This window comes from Hipposideros armiger, unplaced genomic scaffold (assembly GCF_001890085.2).
Source record: "Hipposideros armiger isolate ML-2016 unplaced genomic scaffold, ASM189008v1 scaffold_238, whole genome shotgun sequence".
Classification (NCBI taxonomy): domain Eukaryota; kingdom Metazoa; phylum Chordata; class Mammalia; order Chiroptera; family Hipposideridae; genus Hipposideros; species Hipposideros armiger.
Window position 1 is genome coordinate 1,423,705 of NW_017731588.1, and position 8,452 is coordinate 1,432,156.

Sequence of the window (8,452 nt, forward strand, 5' to 3'; positions counted from 1 at the left end):
AGCTCTGAGCAACAGCGGTTCGATTCCCAGCCCGAGCTGAGCAGCCGCTGAGCTGCCAACAGGTAGCAGGATGGCTCAGCTTAAAAAAAAAAAAAATCCTCATAAAATGGAAATTCATTATAACAAGAATAAAAAGAGGTAGGGGACAGAGAAAAATTACATCAGGAAGCTTTCTGAAATGGAGATTTAGTTCTGAGCCTCCTCAAGACGCAGTTCAGCACTCTTTTATTAACATACTGTCAGCTCAGCCAGAGAATAAACTAGCACAGCTCCAAAAGAAGGGAGGTTTCCATGTCCCTCAGAAAAAGGTCAGTAGTTGGCAAATGGTAACAGACTGGATCGCATTCAAATGAGATAATGGATGTCACTGTGCTTTGTAAACTGTAATCCACTGAATAGATATTATCATCACTGTAGGAAAAGGGAAAAGAATCACTTCTTTTATACATTCATTTATTCCATAGACATTCATGAATTCCAGCTCAGTTGTCAGGCAGTCTGCCACAGTGATACAGAAATGAACAAGACCGACTTCCTGCTTCCTACTGGTTTGCTAAGAACCAGGCTGGGAAGGGCAGTAACCTCTGCACCTATGATGGCAAGTGACAGGAAAGTGATATAAATTATGTATTTTGTCTCCCTTCATTCAAAATACTCCAACAGGAGTATTTAAATAAAGTTTAAAGTAGAGGCACCATCACCTAAACTTGGGGTAGAGGTGTAAATGCTTATCATGGACTAAAATCTGGACTGGTATTATTAAATAGAATTTGTCACTTAAAGCTAAAAAGGAAAAACACGTCAGGGCACAAACGTTTTATTTTCCTAAGCAAAGAAACTATATATATTGTCTGCAGAGACAATTTGTTTCTTATTCCAGAAAAAAAAAAATTAGCATGCGGCTCCTTATATAAATCCTGTATGTGGGGCCTCTGTTCTTCTCCCACTTCTCTGGCCTCTCCCTTCAGTCTCCTTTGCGGACTCCTCCTCATCTCCCCAACATCGAAAGGTTGGAGGCCCTAGGGCTCAGGCATCAGACCTCTTCTCCATCTGCCTTCATTTCCTATGTGAATCTTACCCAGTTTCATGGCTTAAAATAGCATCTATACACCCATGACTTCCAGGGTTACATCTCCAGCCAACACTTCTCTCTAGAACGTCACACTCCTATACTAAATCCAAACATCTCTTTAACTTCTCCACAGATGTCTAACAGGCATCTCAAAGTTAACTTGTCTAAAGATGAACTCCTGGGCTGGCCGAGTGGTGCGTTGGTTGAGAGTTGGCTTGGGACACCAGCTCCGAGCAGCAGGGCCCCGGTTTGGATCCCACATGAGGGCCAGTGACGCTGCGCCCTCTACAGCTAAGATGGTGAACAACAGCTCAGCCTGGAGCTGGGCTGCTGTGAGTTGCCAGCGATGGCTTTGGCTGCAGTGGGGCTGCAGCGGGCTGCCATGAGCTACCGTGAGTGGCCGGCAGCTGGTGTGTGCTTTCGTGAGCTACCTGTGAGCTACCCTGAGTGGCCGTCCAAGGGCCGGCGACCAATCTCTCACCCAGGAAGAGCGCAATGATAATACCAACATGGGCCAGTGAAGCGACGTCCTCCACAACTAGACTGAAAAACAAAAAGAACAGCAACTTGTCTGTTCCCCTGCCCCAATTCCCCAAGCTGTCCCCCTCCCCCAATTCCCCAATAAAATCTTTAAAACAAAAAACCTTAAAGTCATACTTAACTCCATTGTCCCACACCCTATAACCAATCCATCAGCAAATCCTGTTGGCTCTACCAGATCCTATCACTTTTTGACCATTCACCACCACCATCCTAAGTCAAGCCACTCTCTTGCCTGGTGTGGTAGCTTTAAGGTATGACCATAGATTCTTTGATGCTCCTTCCTTTAAGAGGTGGAGCCTAATTCTCTCCTCTTAAGAATGAGCTAGAATAAAGTTAATGAAGCTGAATAAGGTAGAAATTACTTCCAAGACAAGGTCATAAAAAGCACTATAGCTCCCCCAGCCGCCAACCCCACTTTATTCTCTCTACTGTGTCCTGAGGACAGTCAGGCAGCCCTGTGAAGAGGCCCAGTGGTAAGGAATCATCTTGGGAGCAGATCACCCATCAGCTTGACTGCAATCTCCTGAGAGGTCCTAAACCAGAAACACCCAGCTATGCTGCTCCTGAATTTCTGAACCACACTGTATGAGATAATAAATGATTGTTCTTTTAAGCTGCTAAATTTTGGGGTAACTCCTTGCACAGCAATAGATAACAGCAATAATGCATCTGGATTACTGCAAAAGCTTCCTAGATGGTAGCGATATTTCCACCCTTGATTCCAAATTTGTTTTTTCTCAACATAGTCAGAGTGATCCTTTTAAAACTGACAGATGATGCCATTCAGAACCTCCCAATAACATTATAATGGCCTATAGTGTCCTAATTATTTGATCCTGGCCTCCAATTCCATGTCTTACTCCTCTCCCCTTTGCTCACACTCTCCTTGGAACATACCAAGCCACACACTCTTCTCAGGGTCTCATCTTCATGATTCACTCCCTTACCACCTTCAGGTCTCTGTTCAAATGTCACCTTCTCAGTAAGTTGTCCCCTAACCCCCAATATAAAATACCACCATCCTTCACACACACTGGTATTTCTATTTACCATGACTTATCTGTCCCCATCCAATTATGTGTAATATACCTATCAGAATGTAAATTTCCCAAGTGCAAAAACATTGTTTTATTGACTGCTGTATTCCCAGCCCCTAAAACAGTGCCTGTTATATAGCAGATACTTAAGTATTTGACTGAATGAATGAATATAAGGACTTCAGGTAACATGATCCAAATCACCAATGGTCTTGCAAAATGCTGACAGTTCTATAACCATGTAAAATGTAAAATACAGATCATGTAGTTCATGCAGCACTCTACTCTCACAACAATCACAGCGACCTTCATAAAAACCCCTTTGAAATAAAGTTATCCTCATTTTACTGACAAGAAAACCGAGGCTCGAAAACTGAAAGGGATATAACGGGTCAGTGGCAAAGATTAAATCCCAACCTGCTACCAAACTCTGTCCTCCATTACACTAAGTTGCCTCCTAAATTATGAAATATGAAATCAAAGCTCTGGGAGGGGCACTTCCTAAAGGACATGAAATAATGAGGTCTAGGTCTGCAGATCTCTGATGGAAAAGGAGCAAAGAAAGGTAGAGTATGACTGAAGGAGCAGAGGGCTAGCAGCATGTTCCAGCCTGGGTTTTGTCATGAACTCACTTTATATGTTGGGGAACATTAAGTCTCCTTTCTAAGACTTCTCAGTAAAATGTGCATCACAATCCTGGGGCTACGTGCCTCCATGAGTCATGGGGCTAATGTAAAGACCAAATCAACAGACATCTACTGAACCCAAAGGCAATTTAGCGAAATTATCACATGCTCTGTGGAATGCCTAGAATTCATTTCCCAGCACCATTTACTTATTTGCAGGACTGTTGGCAAATTGACCTGAGTATCTGTTTCTTCATGCATAAAATGTGAAAATATAGAACCCATCTTATGGAATTGCTGAGATTAAATGGGCCTTTTCATGTAATACATTTAGTAGCATCTGACACTTTGTGACTATTCAGTAAATATGAGCTATTATCATCATCATGTGCTAGACCCTGGGATATAGAGATGAAAAAGGCAAGGGATAACGCCCAACAAGTGCATGTGTGTACAAGAGGGGCAGGAAATAGTAACTCGGTACAATGAGTGCAAAAACCGAGCAGCGAGATTAGCTACACCAGCAGAAAGGCTGGGAAAGGTTTCCTAGAAAGTGGTATTTGAGTTGGGTCGCAAAGAATGAGTTCCAGAGCGGGGCGGCGGGTGGGGCTGGGCTTTCGGACTGATCTCGTGCAAAACCCCAAGGGCAGAGGGAGCAGCAAAATTCTGGGAGCCCGGAGTGAGATGGGCCGGACAGCGCAGCGCCTTATCCTGAGAACCCCGGGCTTGTCGGCTGTTGGAAGCGAGGATCGGGAAGATCCCTTTCTGCGCGGACTGGAGTCCAGAGTGGTGGCGGCAGCAGGACGCGGAGGCAAGGGGCTGGGAGCCCTAGGACAGGTCCCAATCCCTCTCTGGGCCTGGAGTTCCTCCCCGGGAACCGGAGGCCGCTGCCCGAACGGGATTCCTTAAGGCGCCCTATACAGGCGGGGCTCTGGCCTTCGGACCGTTAACCTGGGCACCTCCCGCCTGCCCTTGAGACCCCCTCCTCACCACGCTCGGGTTCCGCAGAATCCTAGCCTGTTCCTCCGCGCTGGAGCGGCTAAAGCCGCAGCTAAGGCCGGGCGGGGGGGCGGGGTCCCACTACCCGACTGGAGCCCAGACCCCGCCCCCCAAACTCCCGCCCTTTCGGGGGCCCGCCCCTCCGAGTAGTGCGCCTATAGGCGGACGGCGCCGCTTAGAGGCCTCCCCGCCATGTTGAGTACTGGCAACCAATTTACTGACGTGACCCAGAAGGAAAGGAGAATTATATTAAGAGAAGTAAGATTCCTTGGACAGAATGAGGACAGCCATGGTTGCTGGGTTCGAGCAAAGGAAGTTTTGGTAACAGAAAAAAACTTGCCCCCAATCATCCCACTTTTGGCTCTGGGGTTACACACTGCGCATGTGTATGGTCACCTGGTTCTAGGTGCGCCTGCGCACTGCTCCACCCATAAGCCGAGTGAAGTTAACAGCTGCGTGGAGAATTAGGGAACTGACCTCTGGGTCGCAATAAAACCTACAGGGCGACAGTTTCTAGGGTTTTCTTACCTTCAGATCAAAAACTCCAAGCAGCCTCAGGCAACACAACACTCAGCATAGTTAGGGTCGTTTGAACACACAGCACTGTTTTCTCCCATGTCTTTGCACAGGGTGTTTTCTTTGCCTGAATGTCTGGAGAACTGCAGTTTGTCTAATTTTCTGGCTAAGCCTGATTTCCCAGGCGTTATTCCCATAGCATTTTGTACATAAATTATCAGTGCCCTTTCTTAAGAGTTGTAAATTCCATTTACTTTCCATATCGGTGGCCCTAAATTTTTAGTTTAGTTGGGGTTTTAAAAAACACCCCCCCCCCAAACAAAACAAAACAAAAACAAAAACCTGGAAAACTTCTTAAAATTCAGACACTTAGATTCCACCCCTAAAGAGTCAGGATGGAGCCCAGGAATCTGCATTTTAGCAAATACCCCAGGTGATTCTGATGTAGCAGGAACACATTTTGGGAAGCATTACATAAGAATGCGTCTCTAGCACCTAGCATGAGGCTTGGTACAAAATAGGTGCTCAGTAACAGCTAAGTGAGTAAATGGATGGATGAATGGATAGCAGGAGTGAAACAGGAAATTCACAGCGGGAAGGAAGCACTTTGATAAGAGTTATATTGTATCTTTTCTCCTGTAAGAACACACAAAAAGTTACTAATAGTTACTTTGAGAAAAAGATAAAGTAAATGGGGGTTAAAGGGAGGGAGGACACTGATTCTGAAAGGCAAACTATTTAGGGAGGGAAACAAACATCCCAGACACTGCACAGAGAAACAGATGCAAAGAATCAGTGGTGTGGGAATCCATCCCAGGGAAATACTCACACAACAGGTACTGTGTAAGAATGTTCAGTACAGCTCTATATGGAATGGAGAAAAATGAAAAAACCTGAATGTTACGCACACCAACCTCTCTTCTGCCTCGGGGCCTTTGCTCTTTACTTAGACCACTGTCCCCCCAGCTCTTGGCTTAGCTGATACCTTCCTCTCCTTCAGGTCTCATCTTAAATGATACTTCCTCACTAGGTCTTCCCTGATCATGATATCTAAAGCAATGTGCTATCATTTTCTATCAACAGTATTCTGTTTCTTTCATAGTACTTTCCACTTTTTATTAGTTTGTTTATTTACCTATTATCTTTTCCCCACCTCTAAAATTTAAGCTTCATGAGGATGGGAGGCTGTGTTTAACTTATTCCTAGCATTTAGCCCAGAGCCTGACACATGATAGGTGCTAATAAATAAGCATCCATTGAGTGAATGAATCAAGTCAGCCTCGGTGTTACAAAGGTTAATGACATAAAATCCATCAGCAAACTACACAATAGATTTTAAGACCATGAGGAGTAAACATAGGTTTCAGACTACCAAGACATACAAATAAAGGGTAAATGGAGAAGAAAGATATTAAAACCAAACAGAAATCTTTGATCTTTGTAAAGGGGGATTCATTCTTTCACTCCCTTATTCATTTATTCATTCACCCAGCAAACATTTATCGAACATCTACTGTGTACTAGTATTGGATAATACGATGTATTAGCAGCAAGTTAGAAATTGTATTAAAACATAACAAAGTAGTACAACTGGGTATTTTGCCTGGGCCAAAGCAGGCTCTGAGAGTACATCAACCTTCAAACGTCCTACGAAGTGCCAGGTACATTTGGGACAAAGAAACTGGTGTTCATACACATCATTTGAATTGCTTGGGACCCAAGAGACATATGGGAAAAGACTTAATCCAGACACAAATAGAGTCTGACCGTCGCGTCCCGCATGACATGAGCAGTGGGAGAACGAGAGGGGGCGGCAAAGGGTTAAGAAATAAAAGAAACAGCAGTCAAGAGTTAAATGAGTGTGGGGCCAAGGGTCTCTAGCCTCGTGGACTAAGAGTCCCAAATCGGGCTGACACACCGCTTTTATTTCTCCACCTACCCGGAAGTAGCATTGTTCTCTCCACAGTCTGTGAGTCTCATTCCTATGAACTTGCTCAAGCCAAATTACCCATGCCTGCAAGCTGCTATTACCAAGAGTCAGCCTGCAGCGATAAGACAGATGCTCTGCCTTCACACACCCTATATGCAAAGGACCCCAGAAAGATAAGATTATTGAGCTGAAGACAGATACTATCACACCATCAGGTCACTTCCCAAGCAGGTTGAGGGAAGGAATGTAGCCACAGAGGTAGAAAACCTCCAGTCTTTTTGGGGGGCAAGTGAGGGCTCATGCCCACCTCTGTGAGCCCCGAGATTTCTCCTAATGGCCTCCACCCGACCGTGCCTGTCTTAGGTTGTTCCTCCCACGAGGAATCTTACCCGTCATTGACTAACCGGCCATCCTTTGGAGCCAAACAGGGAGACACAAGGTATATGAGCACTGTCCTCAAAAGGGTCAGTTTAGGGTTAAGCATGGGGGGACAGACGGCTGCACAGCTGCGTGGCAACATCTGACCATGTTCAAACCTGTCGGATAAACCAGAATGAGGAGAAGGCCTCAAAGGAGACTGGATTGGAGGGACAGACAACAGATTAGTTGAAAGAAAACCAACCCTCTGGGTGAAGCGGGCCCCTTCCTCTATGTCCTAAATTCCATCTCTGGGAACATACTTTATATCCTAACCCTCTTCTAGGGGCTGTAATATGGATCCTGTACCCCAGCCCAGCTCATTATTTATAGATATTTCCTCTGCCCCATGCCAAGAAGCTGCCAGGACTGACTGATTTTCTTTCTTTTAAAAATTATATATGTGAAATTTCAAAGTGAGGTGCTAAAAAATCATATGTATTTTTTTCTAACAGTCTAAAATCTGTTTTAAAGTTCTTAGATCCCTTATCTATAGGGTCAGGAGAGTGAAGGCTAGAGAATGTATGTGGAGATATTTCTGACAGTGAGTCCCCACCCTTCTTGGGGAAGATCATGGGGGTGTTACCTTTAACTGCTCAAGCCAAGTGATCGGGGGAGAAGACTTCCATGAGCATTTGAGGTGCCAAATATGTCCCCATTGCATAATGACTGGATATACCTCCTGCCTGGGAAATCTAGCAACAAGAGACAAGCATGCCAACTTCTTTGATGGCAGACCCAGGAGGTTGCTGCTTTGTTGGAGTTGGCCCGCTCTTCCAAAATTTGTCAGGGAACGTTTTCTGTAAGCCAGATGTGGGCTACGTGAGAAAAAGAGAGCCTGCCTAGACCCACCCTGGGTCCTGTTCAGTAGGGCCTTCTACTGGGGTAAAGAGACCCCAGAAGTAGAAGAAAAATGACCATAGGTAATAGAGAGGTCTTTACTAAGGGAAAGGAGCCCAGCAGAACCTCTAAAAGCACCCCATGATGCTTTAAAGGATGGTGCACAGGAACAGCTATAAACATCTTCCAGACCCAGAAAGCACAAAGCTAGCTACAATACTAGTTCAAAGAAGACTTTCCCACCCCTTTCCCCATATCCCTTTCCATGTCAACACCCTGAGTGACGGAAGCGGGCTAAGGATGACAGAGGGGAAAAATTAAGGGAAAACCCCCCAATCATTCCCCTCTTTCTTACTACAGGCTAACACCCTGAAGCAGAGCCCGAGGCACCAAAAGGATACAGTCTCTTATAGTAGATTGTGAACAACTTGCTGCTGTCCATATGAGTCCATTTATTCATCATTAAACAGAT

General features: G+C 45.2%; 1 protein-coding gene across 5 annotated transcripts in view; it reads right to left on the reverse strand.

Moving 5' to 3' along the window:
• Window positions 1-4,345, reverse strand: part of CEP250 (centrosomal protein 250) — a 45,559-nt gene extending 41,214 nt beyond the window's left edge. For 4 of the 5 annotated variants that reach the window (XM_019655299.1, XM_019655298.1, XM_019655297.1 and 1 more), the window contains exon 1: window positions 4,269-4,345. The gene's annotated coding sequence lies outside the window, so the exon portion shown is untranslated. The remainder of the gene's footprint in view (window positions 1-4,268) is intronic. The other variant, XM_019655302.1, reaches the window with a different exon arrangement.
• Between the last annotated feature and the right edge of the window lie 4,107 nt (window positions 4,346-8,452).